The sequence below is a fragment of the Bidens hawaiensis genome, unplaced genomic scaffold, assembly GCF_021521415.1.
Source record: "Bidens hawaiensis isolate Kalapana, Puna unplaced genomic scaffold, B.hawaiensis_p1.1 tig00022500_1, whole genome shotgun sequence".
Taxonomy (NCBI): Eukaryota; Viridiplantae; Streptophyta; class Magnoliopsida; order Asterales; family Asteraceae; genus Bidens; species Bidens hawaiensis.
Window position 1 is genome coordinate 106,564 of NW_027493500.1, and position 19,487 is coordinate 126,050.

The 19,487-nt window shown below is 36.7% G+C and overlaps 2 pseudogenes; both read right to left on the bottom strand.

The window, feature by feature from the left end:
* Window positions 1–2,479: 2,479 nt before the first annotated feature.
* On the bottom strand, window positions 2,480–14,173 carry LOC143565634 (receptor-like protein EIX2; annotated as a pseudogene).
* Window positions 14,174–15,215: 1,042 nt separating this feature from the next.
* On the bottom strand, window positions 15,216–18,753 carry LOC143565635 (receptor-like protein EIX2; annotated as a pseudogene).
* Between the last annotated feature and the right edge of the window lie 734 nt (window positions 18,754–19,487).

The following is a 19,487-nucleotide window of genomic DNA, read 5'->3' on the forward strand; positions in this document are numbered from 1 at the left end:
AGTGCAAACTCCCAAGTAGTCCCACAAATCCGACAACAAACTCTGAGCCCATTCCAACATAAAACCACAAGCCTTCAGTATCATCTTGGCCTTCATCCTCATCAACATGATTGTAAGTTACACCATTTCCGGTGCAACTCTTAGAAACTTGTGGCCCGCACTATCCATTGTTTCCTTCATAAACAGACAGATCATCTAGAGTTTGAAGCTGATTTCCAACCGGTATTGGGCCAGATAAGTTATTGAATGACAGGTTCAAGTAGCTTAGAAAGTTCAAGCTACTCAAACTTTGAGGAATCCGACCAGACAGCTTGTTCTTCGACAAGTCTAAAGATTCCAATTGCTTTAGATCTCCGATGATCATTGGGATCTGTCCCTTTAGAAGGTTTCCAGAAAGATTCAGATTCTTTAACCCCACGAGATTAGTCAGAGCATCAGGATTTTCTCCACCAATATTGTTGTTTGAGAGATCTAAGGATGCAAGTAGATATCTTGTCTTGGTGTACAACAACACAACTCCTTTCATGGAAGCTAATATATTTTCTTCATAGTTAAGATTAGTGTATTCTCGATCTCTTGAAGTCATGATCATCCCGCTTAAATTCCCAAAGCAACGAGGGATTGTCCCTTTTATGTTATTATGTGCCAAGGTTAAATATTGCAGAGCATTGAGACGACAAAGCTGGAGAGGAATCTTGCCAGTAAACTTATTGGACCGGAGATCCAAAGATCTAAGGGCAGATAGCTTTTCACCTATCCAGAAAGGGATAGTACCCATAAAAAAATTGTTCCCTAAATCCATGGTCCTCAAGTTTGTCATGTTTTGCAAGGACACTGGGATATCCCCCTTAAATTTGTTGTTGTGCAAGTGCAACGAGATTAGATGTTTTAGAGAACCCAATGAGCTTGGAACAACACCGGTTATGGTGTTATTTGCAAGATCTATCACCCTCAAATTAGTTAGGTTTCCCAAGCATCCAGGAAGCTTTCCAAAGAACTTATTTTATGATAAATCCAAAATCACGATGGTAGGAACCTTGCATAAGTCTTCTGGAATGCCTCCTGTGAAATGGTTCTTTGAGAGATCAACAACTTCCAGATGTGGATTCATTGTTTCATTTGTTTGAGGAATATTTCCTGACAGTAAATTATTGGAGAGATCCAAAAAGTTTACGTTTGATGGAAATATTGCTAGTGATCCTTCAATTTTGTTAGAGTTTATGTTTAAGATCCGCTGCCCCTTTTGATTATTGTTATTGAAATGAAGTCGTGGCAGTTTGCCACTGATCTGGTTATTGGACACATCCAAGTAAATAATCTTAGCCATGATGTTTTCAAACCACTCAGGTATTGTATCTTTTATATTTGAGTTTGAAAGATGTAACATCTGAAGATTTGTCTGTGTTTGAAGCCAATTCGGGAAGCGGGGTCCGACGTAGCAGGAACTTGCCAAAAATATCTGCAATTGGAAGGGAGTGATCCATTGAGAACTGAAATTGAACTCTAACATTTGTTGACAACACCAGGTAATTCAGATTCTTTAGCTTGGTGAAGTGAGCTTCAGAAAGGGGTCCGACCGACCAATGAATTATGGATGAGATCTAAATTCTTGAGCATTGAAAGTTGCCCAAGACTCATCGGAATGTTCCCACCCAATTGGTTATCATTAAGGTATAAGTCTTCTAGCCTCACGAGTAGTCCAATGCTTGTGGGAATAGGACCATAAAACATGTTTACCGAAAGGTCCAGATGAACAAGGCTGCTCAAATTACATAACAGATCTGGCATCGAAGTATTAAAGGAATTCCATGAGAGGTCGATGGTAGCAAGATCGCTGAACGTTCCAAGAAAGTCAGGAATTTTACCATGGAAGTCATTATAATGAAGGTCTAGATGCACGAGGCGGGTAAGGTTTGAAAACCAGACAGGAATGGTGGAGCTGATGAAATTGAAAGACAGATCGAGTGAAGTAAGAGACGTGAAATTGACGAATTTAACTGAATGTATATTGATATCAGACCGTGCAAGTCTAAGTGATGCATGAATAAATCGATATCACATCTAAAATAAATTTCACCCTGGGTTACAATCGATCTAAACTGGTATGTTTTAATCTTGATGTTTTGGGTCGAGTACTGGACAAGTCGGTCACGGGTCAGTGAGTAAACGGGTCACAGTACAGCCAACGGTTAGGGTTATGGAATTGGTCACGGGTCGGTGAATTTTGATTTTCTTATATATAGCAGGTAGTAGCATTAGTTCTTTGATATTGGGGCCAAAACAACATTGATTTATTATGCTGACATGTCACCACATTTGATAGCTATGACTATACTGGATATCAATTCAACTGAAAATTTTGCATATAAAATTTTCACAGTTTTCTGTCAAAATTTTGCAACTCGCCCACTCATTATGAAATCCAAGTACTTGTCACCATATCTATGTACTCCTTCAAATCTAGATTAACATAGAAATATTTGTGCACAATTTTGTAAGTTTGTAAAAAGTTGTGGTTTGAATATAGTTATATATGTGAGAAAAACTAGATAAACATAAAATATAAGAAAATTATTTTATTAATTATTCATGTATTTTAGTAATGAATATGCAACCGAAAATCTGTCACGTAAAAAATACTGAGATTTTATGATAATAATAAAAACCAATAGCGTCTCAGTAACATAAACATAAACGTGTGAATCAATTACAAGAAAGGCAATATATATAACATCATATTTTATTTATCTTCTCTGAGAGCATAGTGACAATGGGAGAAAATGATGGTAAGCATGTCTTCTCTTCTCTCAAGAACAAACTGCAAAAACTTGAATCAATACCTTTTATTATTATCTCATCTCTGTAGTTCAGGAATTTATTTATTTATATATTTATTATTATTATCTCATCTTTGTAGTTCAGGAATTTATTTATTTATTTATTATTATTATTATTATTATTATTATTATTATTATTATTATTATCTCATAGCTGTCAGTCATGTAAAAGATGGTGTTTGTGAATACAAGAATGTACCTGATAATTAGAAAAGCTTCCTCCATAGCCGAGCAAGAGTCAACAGAATTTGTACATTTAGCCAACCGTAAACATTTGCAAGAAACTTGAAGTAAGACAATCTCCAAGCCCTGATGAAGTACAAGCTACCAACCAGTCCCATGAATCCTGCAACGAAACCCGATCCCATGCCACTATATAACCACGTTCCTTCATCATAATCTTGACCATCATCTTCAGCAACTTGATTATTTGTTAAATTGTTTCCTTTGCAGCTCCTTGGTACTGGTGGCCCGCATAGTCCTTCGTTCCCTTCATAAGTAGATGGGTCTATAAGAGTCTGGAGCTGATTTCCAACCGGGATTCGACCAGATAAGTGGTTAAACGATAGGTTCAAGTAGCTCAGAAAGTTCAAGGTAGCAAGACTTTGAGGAATCTGACTAGACAACATGTTCATCGATAAATCTAAAGATTCCATTTGAGTAAGATTTCCAATCGTCATTGGAATGTGTCCTGTGAGTTGGTTTCTTGAAAGATTTAAGTTCTTCAATCCCACAAGTTTCATCAAAACTTCTGGAATTTCTCATGTAATGTTGTTTCTTGAGAGGTCTAAGGTTCTGAGAAAATGTATTGTCGTGGTGTACACCAGCTGAATTCCCTTCATGGAAGCCAAAATATTTTCTTCATACTTATAAGTGAGAACACTGCCAGACCAATTATCTTGATCGGAGACCATACTACTTAAATTCGCGAAGCAACGAGGAATTGTCCCTGTTATGTTATTATGTGCCAAACTTAAATATCGAAGATCGTTGAGTTGACAAACTTAAATAATACTATCAGGTTTAGATTAATCTCTAATATATATATATATATATATATATATATATATATATATATATATATATATATATATATATATATATATAATTAGAGATTAATCTAAACCTGATAGTATTATTAATTGTTGTGTTGTTAATAGTTTACAAGCGCACCCTATTTATAAACATATCAATCCTAGATCAATAGCAATCCTTATTGGACTAAACTAGGACAAAACTCACTCAAAAATCTCTAGGCTTGTAAGTATGACAATTAACCCCGTACTCACACAAGATTGTTAGGCCCTATTTTGTTGTTTAGTCTTTCGTATTTTTATTTCGATCATGTCACAATATATTTTATTAGCTTTCAGTTTCATTTATATGTATATTTGGGCCGAGGACTTGTAAACAAAAACCCATTGGGCCGTGAATAATAGAATTGGGCTTGGCATGGCTTCACTTATAAAAGGTGAAGCATGCACATGCTAAACTAACATTTTGCAAATCTTATCCACTTCTTCCTATCAATTCTCTCTACTCTGTCTCTCTCTTTCCTTTCTTGGCAATAACCGAACATCAAACAAAATCCGAGATCTCGGTTACACACAAGTGATTTTTATGAGCTTTGTGTGAGTGTAAGGACCGGTTTTGTTTATTAAGTCTTTCGTATTTGTAATTAGTTTATTTACGGCTCTAGTTTGTTACGCTTATATGTATTGGCCCGAGGCTTTGTGTAATTGGTGCCTATTGGGCTTGTTACTAATAAGATGGGTGTATGACATACTCACATTATATAATGTGTGTGTATGGAATATACCAAGTAGCCCTTTGCATTATTATTTGTTCAAGTCTTTCAAACTCTCTCTAACCCCTCACCCCCACCCTAAATTTCGGCCCTCTCTTCCACATACAAGATCCGAGATCTCGGTCCAACTAGTTGTTTCCGCCAACTAGTTGTTTCCGCCAACTAGTTGTGAGGTTGATCCAAGAACAACTATTACTTAGTTTGTTTTGTTGTTTGATCCGGTCACACGGGACCTACAATTGGTATCTGAGCTTTCGGGCTCTACTAGTTGTAGATCTTGAATCACAACCTTGGATTTTGTTCTTGTGTGTGAAAAGACGGTGCTTTTCGGGTTTTTGTGTTCTTCAAGTTTTAGAAATTCAAGTTGTTCTTGTTCATGAAGATGTTGAATATGTGTTAACGTTTGTGTTTGTGGTGTGTATATCTATAAAGGTTGTGTGTGTGATTGGTGCATGTGATGTTGTGCTTGAAAAGATGTGTTTTACATGTAAATGGGTATGCTTGAGAAAGGTGATGGAAAGTGGCTGGTGACTTTCCTTGTTTGGAGTTGAATATATTTGAATTCAAAATATATCACTTTTCAAAAGGATCACTTTTCAAAAAGGATCACTTTTAGAATAGATCACTTTTCAAGAAGGATCACTTTTCAGAATAGATCACTTTTCAAAAGAATCACTTTTAAAAAAGGATCAGTTTTCAAAAGGATCACTTTTCAAAAATGATCACTTTTCATTAGATCACTTCAGACTTAGTTTTTGAGCAAATTTTAAGAAATGGCAAACCCAATTCCCACCGTTGCTAGTGCTGAAGCTGTTCAATGTGTGTTTTTTGAGAACATGGCTGGTACGACATCTAAGCCTCCAAAGTTAATGAAATGGGACAACGACTTTGACAAGTTTAAATGGAGATTTAAGAATTATCTCAGAATTGATCACAATCTTCTTAGACCTTTTGAACAAGGCTCACATCACCCTGTGACCACTAATGCTTATGGTGTAGTTCCTAAAGCGGTAGGAGACTATAACGATGATGATCGAATGATGCTTGTTGAAGATCAAAAGGCTTTTGGTGTTCTAACTGTTTGTCTCTCAAATGAAATAACAATAACCTTAAGAGAACACACTACTGCCAAAACCCTTTGGGATGCATTGGCTGCTAAGTTTGAAGGAAACTTGGAAATGAAAAACAGTCGAAAAGGGATGTTGAAAGGTGAGTTCAACATGTTTAACTACATTCAAGGAGAGACCATTGCTAGCCTTATCTCAAGATTTGAAACGCTAATGACTAAAATCAGCAGTGCTGGCATTGATTATGATCAGATTGTGATTAATGACAAGTTACTCAACTCACTTCTCTATTCATATGGAGTAGTAGTGTCATCACAATTAAGAGAACCACAAACCTTCAGATTACTAGTCTTAGTGACTTGACCTCAATCATCAAGTCATTTGAAATGGATGATAAGCTTAAAATGGGTAATCATGTTAGTTCTCTTTCGAAGGCCGGTATGACAACTGGAATCGGTGTGAGTTCTGCATTCATAAGCCAAACCAAGTCCACTGCTCAGAATCCAAGTTCAACTTTCAAGAATGCTAGTTCATCTAATGGTTCATTAAGCTCAGGTTCAAGTTCCTTCCAATCCGCGGTTGATCAAGCTGTAGCTCAAGCACTAAAAGCTCATGGAATCAAGGCTGCCCCAAGCACGCAAAGCCCATCTCTAACTGATAACTCTAATGTGGCTTTGTTTCATGCCTTTATGGCAAGTCATGAGGAATTGTTACAAGGAAAGTTGCTTCCTCCATCTTTTGAACAAGGAGATCTTCCCGAGATCAACAAATATTATCTCAAGCAAAAAATTAGAATACAATAAAACTATAATATTATTATTATCCAAGCTTTCTTTATTAAAAAGTATACTTGAGTCTAGACCGAGTCCGCAAGACTTTAACAGCAGATTTGGAGTCATCTGCTCAAAGAGTCCAAGTCTTCAAAAGTTGTTGGCCACTCACTTTCACTTCAGCTCTTCAAAAGATTCCAAGCCTTTCACAATCTAGTTGGCTACCTCCTTTAAAAGATCCTTAAGCTGTCTTATTATTTTCTTATTATTATAGTAATATTCGGCCCATTTAATATGTAGAGGTATATTATACCAGTTTAGTACTTCGTTCAATTCTCTTTCGTTTTGTGATCAATTTCGATCATGTTTCTTGTATTCGATTCGTAATCGATAAAAGAGTGTTATCCCTAGTTCAATTTCAAATTTCATCAATTTATACATAGTGGTACATAGTGGGTGTTGTTGTGATGCATATAAAGTATTTGATGAAATGCTTGAGACAAGTTTCTTCCTTATGTTGACAGTTTGACTGCAACTTTTGCAATTTAAAATTTTCACGGTTTTCTGTCAAAACATGGAAGATTTGCCACTCGCCCACTCATTATTATTAATTTATTACGGAGTATTATTATTATTTTTTCTCATAGCTGACAGCCGAGTAAAAGATGGTGTTTGTGAATACAAGAATGTACCTGATAATTAGAAAAACTTCCTTCTTAGCTGAGCAAGAGTCAACAGAATTTGTACATATAGCCAACCGTAAACATTTGCAAGAATCCTGAAGTAAGACAACCTCCAAGCCCTGATGATGTACAAGCTACCAACCAGGCCCATGAATCCTGCAAAGAAACCCGACCCCATGCCACTATAATACCACAGGCCTTCATCATCATCTTGACCCTCATCTTCACCAACATGATTACGTGTTGAGTAGTTTCCTTTGCAACTACTTGATACAGGAGGTCCACATAGTCCCTCGTTCCCTTCATAAATTGACGGGTCTGCAAGAGTCTGGAGCTGATTTCCAGTCGGGATTGCACCAGAAAAGTTGTTGGACGACAGGTTTAAGTAGCTGAGAAAGTTCAAGGTAGCAAGACTTTGAGGAATCTGACCAGACAACATCTCATCGATAAATCTAAAGATTCCATTTGAGTAAGATTTTCAATCGTCATTGGAATGTGTCCTTCGAGTTGGTTTTTTGAAAGATTCAAGTTCTTCAATCCTACAAGGTTCATCAAAGCAACTGGAATTTCACCTGTAATGTTGTTGCTAGAGAGATCTAAGGATGTGAGAAACATCATTGTGCTGGTGTACAACTCAATTCCCTTCATGTAAACCAGAATATTTTCTTCATACTCACCTTGTGAGTCTACAAAACCAACTTCCACGTTGATCATACCACTTAAATTCCCGAAGCAAGGAGGGATCATTCCTGTTATGCTATTATGTGCCAAACTTAAATATTGAAGAGAGTTGAGTTGACAAAGTTGTAGCGGAATCTTACCTGTAAATTTATTCGACCGAAGACTCAAAAATCTAAGTTTAGATAGCTTTTTACCAATCCAAAAAGGGATAGCACCAGTGAACATATTGTTACCCAAATCCATGATAACCAATTTGGTCAAGTTTTGCAAGGACACTGAGATATACCCCTTAAATCTGTTGTTATACAAGTGCAACGAGTCTAGATATTTTAGAGAACCCAAGGAACTTGGAACAACACCGGATATGATGTTATTTGAAATATCCAACGCTTGCAAACTGATCAGATTACCTAAGCACCCAGGAAGCCTTCCAGAAATCTTATTTTTTGATAAATCCAAAATCCTAATGCTAGCATATTTGCATAATTGTACTGGAATGATTCCTGTAAAATGGTTGTTTGAGAGATTAACATGTTGAAAGTGATCCAAACCTAACTAGCCGTTAAAGTTCATGACTGTTGAGGTTGTTGAGATCATGGTCAGTCAAAAAAGAAGTCCTAGTATTCTGCAACTATTTTATGTTTTATTATTTAGCACGTTTGTTTACCTAGTCTATAGGTTAGTTTGTTATGTTTTGATTAAGTCTTTTATTAACGTTGTAATGTTGCCTATATAAGGTTTTTTAGTTTAATGAAGTAATTATCCGTTTTTCAATAATCACACACTGTCAAACACTAAAGCTTTGTGCAACCGATACACTTTATGTTCTTCACCATGCACTTCGAAACCAGGTGGCTGGAAAACATAAACCTCTTCTTGAAGAGGTCCATTCAAGAAGGCTGATTTAACATCAAACTGATAAATTTCCCAGCCTTGTTGTGCAGCCAGCGAAATTATAACACGAATTGTTTCAAAACGAGCCACCGGAGAGAAAGTTTCTTCATAATCGATTCCATATTCTTGGGCATAGCCTTTCACAACTAGACGTGCTTTGTACTTCTGAATCTCTCCTTCAGCCGTAACTTTTACTTTGTATACCCATTTTAGACCAATAGCCTTCTTCCCTTCAGGCAACTCGGTTAGGGTCCATGTTTTGTGATGCTTCAAGGCTTGCAATTCAGCTTGCATAGCATCAACCCATTCTTTGTGTTCTACAGCCTCATCAAAATTTGTTGGCTCCATAGATGAAAGTGCAAGCTGACAAGTTTGGTAATCTTCCATAGGAATAGTATTCTCATATAAATCAGTAAGAGATCGTACCTTAGGTGGTTTACTTTCTGGTGTGTGGTTTGAACTTGCATTATTTGAGTGACTTGATATAGGTGTTCTCACATCTGAACGACTTGAATGTTGCTGCTTGTTAATCGTTTCTTTATCTGACCCATCAGTTGAAGACTCATATTTTGGTGGATAATGTTTACTTGTGCCACCTACTTCAATTATGAATTCTTCTGCAAGTTCATGTTTCCCCTCACCCTTTGAACTCCATTTAGCCAATCATCAAATGTTACATCACGACTAATAGCAATACTTTTAGTAACCGGATCATATAATCTATATGCTTTAGAGTTCGGGGAATAACCAACAAATATGCACTTTCTAGTCTTGGAATCAAGTTTCTTTCTGTGTTGTTTAGGCTTTAGGGCATAAGCAACACACCCAAATACTTTAAGATGATAAACAGAAGGCTTACAATTGTACCACACTTCATATGGAGTTCGGTTATCTAGTGCTCGAGTGGGTGACAAGTTTCTGATGTATATTGATGTAGCTATAGCCTCTCCCCAAAACACCTTGCTTAGATTCTTTTCTTGTAACATGCTAGTAGCCATTTCAACTATGGTTCTATTCTTTCTCTCCGACACTCCATTTTGTTGACGAGTGTATGGAGCAGTTAGATCTCTCCTTATTCCTTCATCTTCACAAAATTTCATAAATTCATGTGATATAAATTCTCCTCCTAGGTCTGACCTTAAAGCTTTAATCTTTAATCCGGTTTCAGTTTCAACTTTGGCTTTAAACACTTTGAACTTTGCAAATACTTCAGCTTTATCTTTTAGGAAGTAGACCCAGGTCATTCGACTAACATCATCTGTGAACAAAAGAAATAACTTGTTACCTCCTAATGATTGAGAGGGCATTGGTCCACAAACGTCGGCATGTACAAGATCAAGAATCTGACGAGTTCTAGTAGCATGCTTAGGAAACGACTCTCTAGACTTCTTTCCTTGTACACAACCTTCACACACATTCCACTGCTTCACAGTTGGCAAACCATATACCATGTTTTTGGTGCTCAAACTTTGCAGATCTCTCTCATTTAGATGCCCATACCGTAGATGCCAAATGAGAGTTTCATCTTCCACAACTGATAACCCAACACTGTTAGTACATGTAACATCAAGTGGAAAAGTATTGTTGCTTGACATTGGTATTGTGCATACCAATTTATCAGTCTTTTTATCTGTGATAGTGCACACACCATCATCAAACAACAATGGCCCACGTTTATTAACTGCCCTACACTTAAAAGATTGTAGTCCAACTTTGGTGCATATTGAACATCCCTAATAACCTTATGCTTACCAGCCATAGCATCAATCTTTACTGGACCCTTTCCTTCTACCTGGATCTTCTTCCTGTTTCCCAATCGTACCTTTACTTCTTTGTTGTATCAATGTCTTCGAACAAGACTTTTTTGTCCTGTCATATGATTAGAACACCCACTATAAAGGAACCGAATGTCCTTAATTTTAACAGAACTCTTTTCTTGGCCATAAGAACACTAGTAGCTTCATTCTCGTCATTAAGACATTCAAGTGTCATGTGCACTTGACCCTCTTCTTCATCATCTTCTCCTTCAATCGCCGCACCGGCTTGAGGCTCGCTCCAACAATCTCTACTAATGTGCCCAAATCGCCCACAATTTCTGCCCCGTCCAGTATTTCTTCCACGGCCTCGTCCACGGCTCCTAAATGGAGCCCGACCTCTACCACGTACAAACAGTCCTGTGTCTTCTTCCTTGGCTTGAAGAGCCTGTTCTTCTACAGGAGTTTGGACACCTCGATTTACTCTGGCTTCATGAGCCTGTAACGAACCCATGAGCTGATCATATGACAATCTACTGAGGTCCTTTGATTCTTCTATTGCAGCCACAACATGGTCCCATCTAACTGGTAGGCTACGAAGTACTTTTTCGACGACCGTCTGATCCGTCACAACTTCTCCATACGCTCGCTTTTGGTTTACTATCTTCATCACTTTTGATAGAAAATTTGCAACTGGTTCCCCTTCTTTCATTTGTATTGTTTGAAACTCCCTTCGGAGTCCTTGCAACTTGACCATTTGCACCTTCGAAACACCTTGGTACTCGTTTTGCAGGAGTGTCCAAGCTTACTTGGATGTAGTGGCTCCTGCAATTCGAGAGAAGATATCATCGTGTACTGCAGATTGAATTAAAGATAGTGCCTTCGCATCTTTCTTTCTGTTATCACGTAACCTCACCCGATCTCCATCTGCCTCATTATACCCTGTCCCCACAAAATCCCACAGATCTTGTGAAATCAAAATCGTCCTCGTACGAATCATCCAAAACTCATACCCATCCCCCTTAAAAATTGGAAGGGGAGTGGACAGGGTGCCACCATTACCGTTAGCAGCCATCAGGAACAATCACTGTAGATGGAGGGTTCAACTGAAGCTGAGTACGTTGCATCTACAAGTGCTGCGTGTCAAGATATGTGGCTAAGGCAATTAATGAGTGAAGTGGGACATGAACAAACTGTGATAGTGTATCTGCAATATTTTTATCAAAGAATGCGGCATTGCATAGTAGGAGCAAACACATTGATATAAAGTACCATTATATCAAAGATCTGGTGGAAGCTAATCGTGTTAGTCTGAAGCCATGTCACACTCAGGAACAGATTGCAGATTTGTTAACAAAAGCTTTGGGAGCTGATCAGTTTTGTTACTTACGTGAGAGATTGGGAGTAAGAAGGTTTGAATCAAGGAAGGGTGTTGAAAGTGATCCAAAACCTAACTAGCCGTTAAAGTTCATGACTGTTGAGGTTGTTGAGATCATGGTCGGTCAATAAAGAAGTCCTAGTATTCTGCAGCTATTTTAAGTTTTATTATTTAGCACGTTTGTTTACCTAGTCTATAGGTTAGTTTGTTATGTTTTGATTAAGTCTTTTATTAACGTTGTAATGTTTCCTATATAAGGTTTTTTAGTTTAATGAAGTAAATATCCGTTTTTCAAAGATCAAATTCACTGTCAAACACTAATTCTTATCTCTTTATCAATCTGTTCCAACATAACAACTTCCAGACTTAGATTTATTGTTCCATATGTTTGAGGAAGATGTCCAGACAGTAAGTTATCTGAGAGATCCAGAATCTTTACATTATATGGAAACGTAGCTAGTGATCCCTCAAATTTGTTCGAGTTCATCATCAGGATCCCGTCCAATGTAGAGTTACTACTGTCAAAATGAACTCGTGGAAGTTTGCCACTGATTTGGTTATTGGACAAATCCAAGTAAAGAATATGATACAAGATGTTCTCAAACCACTCAGGTATTGTATCTCTAATACTCGAGTGAGAAAGATCTAACCTCTCAAGATTTGTCTGTGTTTGAAGCCGATCCGGGAAGTGTGGTCCAATGTTGCAGGAACTTGCCTTAAATATCTGAAGCTGGAAGGGAGGAATCCAATGAGAGCTAAAATTCAATGCTAACGAATTCGAGGACAGCTCTAAATGAATTAGATTTTTTAGCTTTGTGAAGTGAGTTTCAGACAGAACCCCAACCAATGAATTGTAGGAGAGATCTAGACTCTTGAGCTTTGAAAGTTGCCCAAGACTCATGGGAATGTTCCCATTCAATTGGTTAGCATAAAGATATAAGTTTTCTAGCCTGAAGAGTAGTCCAAGGTTTTCAGGAATACGGCCAGTAAACCTGTTCACCGAAAGGTCCAGGTGAACGAGGCTGCTCAAGTTACATAACAGATCTGGTATTGAACTTTCAAAGGAATTGAACGAGAGGTCCATGGAAACAAGAGCATTGAACCTTCCAAAAAAATCAGGAATTTGACCATAGAAGTTGTTACAATAAAGGTTTAGATGCATGAGACTAGTATATATGGTTTGATAACCATACAGGAATGGTGGAATTGATGTCATTCCAAGAGAGGTCGAGTGAACTAAGAGACGTTAAATTGGCGAATTTAATGAAAGGGATATTGATATCTAACCATGCCAGGTTTAACGTAAGAAAAGATGGGGGCATGCTAACTGGATGGAGCCAATTAGTATAGTTACCAATGGTCATACCTGATAAATCCAAGTATGTTAATGACGATAGCGAAGACACCCATCCCAGATCATCGATGATTAGCACTCCTAAGAGTGTATAATGGGCAGCACTTCTTCCATGATCTTCATACTCTACAAAATAGTTTCTAAAATCAAGATATTGTAACCTTGAGAGATTTCCTAGATGTTGAGGCACTTTTCCAGAAAAACCTGAGCTTGACAAATTAAGGTATTCCAAGTGTTTAAATGATCTTAAGAACTCAGGGATGTTTCCTAAGAAATTGTTCATGCTCAGGTCCAAATAACGCAAATGCTTCAAGTTCTGTAACGAATGACTCAACTTACCTCCGAGCAAATAGTCGAACCTAAAATACCCAGGAGATCGAAGATCAAGTTTGACAACATGACCATTTCGACTATCACACCCGACTCCATGCCATTCACAGCATTCTAATCCGCTCCATGTTGACAGAAGATTATATGAGTTTGTAAGGGCTTGTTTGAATTGAAGAAGGGATTCCCTCTCCCTTTGGATACATGTAATATTTGAGGAAGCGGTAATAGTGTTTGTGCCAAATGGTTGAAAGAAGAGGAAGGTTAAAATGACAAGATATCTGGTGCTCATTTTGGAGTAGGATAAAGTTCGGTCTCACAAACAGGAGAGGAAGATGTATAGCAGCATATCATAAAGTCTTTGTTTTATAACGCGAAAATAAAAAGTACAAAAATAGAAAATAAAAGAAAAAAAGTAGCAAACATTATTAGTTTATTACGTATGTATATACTTTGGTTTAGAGGTGAGTTCCCAAGTCTTTAACAGCAGACAGTTGTGCTATGGCTTTGTCCTTTCAGCTCTTGGTCGCTTCAAGACTTGCTTTTGTCGTCAACTCTCACAAAAGTATACTTGGTGTTTTGCACGTGAACTTTTCTATCAATTGCCAAGGTTCAAATTTTGATTAAATTATTATTTGATTATTAATTTTTTAGCTTACGTATAGTTATGAAGGACTAAAATTGCATTTGATTTTGTATCAAATACGTCCTTTATTACAGATAGTTTGATTAACGCATAAGCATTCACATTCAATTTCCTATCTACAAATTTATAATTACACTTAAAATCATTAAAATTTCTCTCTTTTCAATTAAATAATACTTTTTTTATATTTTTATCATTACAATTTATCTATATTTCACTCACAACCACTTTCAAAATACATTAAAAAGTTATAGAGTGTGAATAGTAACTTTTTAAATATACATAAAAATCATTGTATTTCTTTCTCCTTCACTCTTAACACCCTAAACTACTCCCTACATTATAAAACTTCGCTCACTTTTTTTATTGATTGATTATGAATGCTCTTACACTTCCCACAAAAAGTGAATTACAAAATACGTCATTTATTTCAAGCATTTTACACATTTCAAGGTGTCTTTACTTGAAGTTTATCTGGAAGCTGGCTGTTCAGGTTGCATGGCGAACGGTTATATGGTTGAAGACTTTCAAAGCAACAACCAGTGGTTTCAATTAATTGATAATGATTAATCTCTAAATAAGTATCTCTGTGTATAATGATATTCATTTATCACGAAAAAGATAATAATTATGTATAAAATTCAAGACTGGGAAATATGACCCATTCTTCAAGAAATCAGTTGATTTGTGAAACAAAAAGTTCATATAGGTTCCTGATTCATTTGGGTCGGTTTCTTATAAGTGGTAGCATGAGCACTATCATATATACCTATGGCAGTTAATGAGAATATATATGAACAAAATTTAGAAAAATTTTCACAAAATGATAGAATAAACAACCTTGCACATTATATAACACACTTTGTTTCTATGAAATACAAAGTTCTTACACAAACATGATGAGATGAACATTTCTTGAAACAGTAGTGTTAACAACAATAAAAACATTGAAAAACATACATCAGCTATATATGTGACCCAGAATATTCTAGTATCTTCGATGTCCATGATGTAACTTCATCGTCCCTGAACACATCCACTAAAGAAGGGTATCTACAAATATCAGAATAACAATAACAATAACAATAACAATGTCATGTGTGGTAAATCTCTAGAGCAATATCTTTGTAGTGACTTGTAATTTTGACAATCTTTTATGTTTGTATAAATGGAATTCTATGTGGAATACATATATATAATTATGGAATAAACTTTTTTCTCATATAAATTTTTACAATCACTTGAAATCTGGTGTATGTGAATCCAAGAATGTACCTGCTCATTAAATGTCCTCTTAACGCGGGCAAGATTCACTAGAATTGACACGGTTAGCCAACCGTAAACATTTTCAAGCATGTCAAAGTAAGCTACCCTCCAGCTTCTGATGAAATGCAAACTACCAAGTAGTCCTATAAATCCAACAACCACCCCTGGGCGCCCATGCCAAAATAAAACCACAAGCCTTCATCATCATATTGACCATGTTTACCAACATGATTATATGATGAATTGTTATCTTTGCAGCTCCTTGATAATGGTGGTCCACATAGACCGTCATTCCCATCGTAAATAGAGCGGTCCACAAGAGTCTGCAGCTGATTTCCAGCCGGGATTGCACCCGATAGGTTGTTAAACGACAAGTTCAAATAACTTAGAAAGTTCAAGTTAATCAGACTTTGTGGAATCCGACCAGACAACATGTTCATTGACAAATCTAAAGATTCTATTTGACTTAGGTTTCCTATCGTCATTGGAATCTGTCCTTTGAGTTGGTTTCTTGAAAGATTCAAGTTCTTCAATCCTACAAGGTTCATCAAAGCATCTGGAATTTCTCCTGTAATGTTGTTGCTTGAGAGATCTAAGGATTTGAGAAACCCTATTGTCATGGTGTACACCAGCTGAATTCCCTTCATGGAAGCCAAAATGTTTTCTATATAGTAACTAATTGTATAGTGTCCTAAGTCAACTGGATTGGTGATCATACCACTAAATTACTGAAGCAACGAGGAATCGTCCCACTTATATTATTTTGTGGCAAGTTTAATAGTTGAAGAGCGTTGAGTTGGCAAAGTTGCAGTGGAATCTTACCTGTAAGCTTATTTGATTCGAGGTTCAAGATTCTAAGGCTTGATAGGTTTTCTCCAATCCAGAAAGGGATGCTACCCGCTAAAAAATTGTTCCCTATATCCATTGTGGCCAACCCTGTCAAATTCTTTAAAGATGACGGTAGATTCCCCTCAAATCTATTGTTGTGCAAGTGCAACGACTTGAGATTTGAAAGTGAACCCAATGAACTTGGAACAACACCAGATATGATGTTATTTGAAATATCCAACGCAGACAGCCTCATCAGATTACCTAAGCACCCAGGAAGCCTTCCGGAAAACTTATTTTGTGATAAATCCAAAACCCAAATGCTTGCAAGTTTGCATAAGTGTACTGGAATGATTCCTGTGAAATGGTTGTTTGAGAGATTAACAGCTTCCAGATATGGATTCATTGTTTCATCAGTTTGAGGAACATGTCCAGACAGTAAGTTATCAGAGAGATCCAAAATATATACATTAGATGGGAATTTAGCTAGTGATCCTTCAAATTTGTTCGAGTTCATCTTCAAGGTCCGGCCACCCATCTGGTTGCTACTATTGAAATCAAACCTTGGTAGTTTGCCACCGATCTTATTATTGGACAAATCCAAGTAGTTAATATTCTTCAAGATATTCTCAAACCACTCAGGTATTTTATCACTAACACTTGAGTTAGAAAGATCTAATATCAGAAGATTTGTCTGTGTTTGAAGCCAATTCGGGAAGTGGGGTCCGATGTTGCAGGAACCTACCTCAAGTATCTGCAGCTGGAAGGGAGGAATCCATTGAGAGCTGAAATTCAACGCTAACGAATTTATAGACAGCCGTAAATAAGTTAGACTCTTTAGCTTTGTGAAGTGAGTTTCAGAAAGAACCCCAAATAATGAATTGTTGGAGAGATCCAGACTTTTGAGCTCTGAAAGTTGTGAAAGACTCTCAGGGATTGTATCTCTAACACTCGAGTTAAAAAGATCTAACCACTGCAGATTTGTCTGTGTTTGAAGCCAATTCGGGAAGTGGGGTCCCACGTTGCAGGAACTAGCCTTCAATGTCTGCAGCTGGAATGGAGGAATCCATTGAGCGCTTAAATTCAATGCTAATGAATTCCGTGACAACTCTAAATGAACCAGATTTTTTAGCTTTGTGAAGTGAGTTTCAGAAAGAGCCCCAACCAATTGGTTATTATTAAGAAATAGGGCTTCTAACCTCAATATTAGTCCAAGGCTTGCGGGAATATGACCAGAAAATAAGTTCAATGAAAGGTCTAGACGAACAAGGCTGCTCAGATTACATAACAGATTTGGAATTGATGTTTTAAAGGAGTTGACTGAGAGGTCGATGGAAGTAAGAGCGTTGAAACTTCCAACAAATTCAGGAACTTTACCATGGATTCGGTTTGCATGAAAATTTAGATGCATGAGGCCAGTAAGATTTGATAACCATGAAGGAATGGTAGAATTGATGCCATTCAAAGAGAGGTCGAGTGAACTAAGAGACGTGAAATTGGCGAATTTAATGGTAGGGATATAATTGAGATCAGACCATGCGAGGTTTAATGTAAGCAAAGAAGGGAGCATGTTAACTGGATGGAGCCAATCAGTATGGTTACCAATGGATATACCTGATAAATCCAAATACCTTAATGATGATAGCGAAGACACCCATCCCAAATCATCGATGATTGGCACTTGTAGGAATTTACTATAACCGGAAACTTTCTGATGATCATCATAATCTACAAAGTTCTTAAAATCAAGATATTGTAACCTTGAGAGATTTCCTAGATGACGAGGCACTTTTCCAGAAAAACCTGACCGTGAAAAATTAAGGTATTCCAAACTTTTAAACGATCCTAAGAATTCAGGAATGTTTCCTGAGAAATTGTTCATGCTCAGGTCCAAATAACGCGAATGCTTCAAATTCTGTAACGAATGACTCAACTTACCTCCGAGCCAATTATCGAACCATAAATCCCCAGGAGATCGAAGATCAAGTTTGACAACATGACCATTTCGACTATCACACCCGACACCATGCCATTCACAGCATTCTAATCCGCTCCATGTTGACAGATGATGATATGAATTTGTAAGGACTTGTTTGAATTGAAGAAGGGATTCCCTCTCCGTTTGGATACATGTGACATTTGAGGACGCGGTAATAGTGCTTGTGCCAAGTGTTTGGAAGAAGAGGAGGGTGAAAATAACAGGAAAAATGGTTTCCATTATCGGAGTGGGATAAAGTTCAAAGTAAACAAACAAAAGGGTAGGAGGATGTATGGCATATTATAAACTCCTTTCTGTAATACCAATATATTGTTACCATTTTTCTAAGTTATAACGTATACTTTGGGTTGGAATTTTATAACAGAAGATTTAGAGTCATCGCTCCATGTCTTTTCGCAGTTGGTGCCATAAATTATGTAGTTATAATCAGTTGGTGTCCACACACATATTTGTACTTATTTATTGCTGCCAAGGGTTAAACTTTAGATCGAATATTATTTTATTATCATTTTTTTTTAATAATCCTGTTCGTTTTTTATATTCGTGTTTGTTTTTCGTTTCACCTTACTTAAAAGTAGTTTCAAAAGAGATAATTGCATTTCAATTGTTATCTAATAAGAACTTAAATATTACAATACCTCATGAACTTTATATATAATATAATTCCACAAATTCAGAAATTCATCATTCATATATGAAGATCTTTATTAAAGCATGTGACAAAACATTAAAGCATCACAATATATACTTATAAGCTAAGCAACTAATGCGGAAAAATATCGGATATCGGTCAAGGACCGTATTGGTTATCGCAGTGAGATATTGGTGGGATACCGCTAATTTTAATATCATGTAAAATTCATATATATAGCAGTTTAATACTAATAATTTAGTATAATCTCCTACCATTAACAAATTAATCTTTTACAAATTGCAAAACACTAACAATCGTAGCAAGTAAGAATTGATTAAGACTAAAAACACTAACATTGAACACTTAAGGTTGATAATTAAGACTTAAAACACTAATATCGGTGATAAATATTAGTCCAATATCGGTCATATTATCATTACCAATATATTTGGAACCGATATTCTGACTTATATATCGCCAAGGGACCGATAATCGATATATAATTGATGTATCAGTAATATATCGGTGATATCGACTGCATAGCTTATAAGTCTAGTAGTTA